The following is a 1,766-nucleotide window of genomic DNA, read 5'->3' as shown; positions in this document are numbered from 1 at the left end:
ACATGGGCAGTGACTGCTTTCAGTTATGGCAGGGAATTAACTGCTTGGGTAAGGATGGTAGAAGCACAAGAAGTAGAGGGGAAAAGTAGAACCAAGAAGGGACAATTGAACTAAGAGAAAAGGAATACGTTGAGGCCATGAGGAAAAATGGCATGTTGAGAGAAGACACAACTTGAGAGAAGTGGAAGAATCACAGGTATTGAAGAGAGTAGGTCTTTGGATTTAAGATTTTTGCAAGTGGTAGAGTTCAATAAGTTTTAACTAAGAAAAGAGATTCTCAAATTCATAAGCAACTACTTTATGGTTTTCAGGCTTTTGTGGAGATCCAGAGACAGTGTTGCTTTTCTTAGTTGCTTAAGTAATTCTGCTGGCAACCCTAAGATTTCGTAAAAGATTATTTCAGCTTTCATAAACTAAAATCTTTATAGAGTAAAACTTTGTTCCCTCTTGAGTATTGATGTTTGAAATAATGTAAAAATTATTTTAATTCAAATTTTTTGATGTTTCAGAATTTTATTAGCAGTGCTCACTTCTTTAACTGTTTTTTAAATTCTATCAAATACACTGAGTTTTTTGCCAGTATTTTACATTGTATTCAGTAGCTACAAAGTCTAAAGGGTAGAAAGTACAATCACCTCGTTCGGCTGAATCAACCATCATCGCAGACCTTGGACAGTGCAAACCACAAACAGTAATTTCCTGCTGCTAGAACTTGGCTGATGACAGTAACATCTTACAGTGAAAAATAATCGTTCACAATTACAATAATCAAATAACCATTTTTATCCCCACATTCTGAGAATTGCACCCTAACAAGTTCTTTGAGATAATCATTCTAGTATTTACATCAATTTATTTATAAGTTAATAAACAAAATTTATTCTAGTTAATTGCAACTGCCAAAACCTGGCCTATACTTACCTGGCAGGGGAAATTCCATGATCACGAAAGTGGTTTTCCCAGGTCGAGGCTTAGCTATTGCACTCCAGATGTGCTGACCCCTGCGATTTCCCCAAATATGGGAAACTTGAATGCATAATTTGTGGTAGTGGGGGACTGCATTCACACACACACACACACACACACACACACACACACACACACACACACACACACACAAATCCAGGCCATTTAGAGTGTTTAAAGCAATGGAAGACCTTGATGTTACTGCTTGATTGCCTTGATTTATAGAACCTGCTTTAATTTGACTAAGAAAAGCCTAGCTATTGGGATATGGTAATTCATTGCGGGTTTAAACAAGGACAGATCTCTGATAGGATTTTTCACAGGGTGTATTTTTTAAATCGTAGACTAAAATGACATACCTAATCCAGTAAATGTGTTGTCTAAGCACATATTATTGACGATTATCAGAAATGCACCCCCATGCGATGAGAAAATGGTTTTATATACCCTAGCTCTACTGTAAGAGGCAAACTTTCATATTGAAAAATATTTTAAGAGATATTGTTCTTCATCTTTTTCTTAAGCAGTAAAACTTGGTGAAGGCTGAAATAAGTATCTTCAGGTTCACATCCCAGATCCCTGAACATGCCAGATAATCATCTAACACTGATTTTGTAATGTTCTGCCTTGCCTGGTTTTAAAATGTTACAAGGAAATATGTTTTTGTTACCCTTCTTGGAAGATTAATTTTCCTCTAATCTTTAATGCTATATACAATTTTATTTTTTATTATTACACTTTAAGTTCTAGGGCATATGTGCACAATGTGCAAGTTTGTTACGTATGTATATATGTGCCAT

The 1,766-nt window shown here is 35.4% G+C and overlaps 1 non-coding gene across 1 annotated transcript; it reads left to right on the top strand.

Annotated features, from left to right (window-relative positions):
• The first annotated feature begins 913 nt into the window (after positions 1-913).
• Positions 914-1,077, top strand: LOC126954117 (U1 spliceosomal RNA). Its single transcript, XR_007725552.1, has one exon. It is a non-coding gene; the product is annotated as a U1 spliceosomal RNA (small nuclear RNA).
• The last annotated feature ends 689 nt before the right edge of the window (positions 1,078-1,766 follow it).

The sequence above is a fragment of the Macaca thibetana genome, chromosome 4 (assembly GCF_024542745.1).
Source record: "Macaca thibetana thibetana isolate TM-01 chromosome 4, ASM2454274v1, whole genome shotgun sequence".
Classification (NCBI taxonomy): Eukaryota; Metazoa; Chordata; class Mammalia; order Primates; family Cercopithecidae; genus Macaca; species Macaca thibetana.
This window is presented reverse-complemented; position numbering and strand designations above follow the sequence as displayed.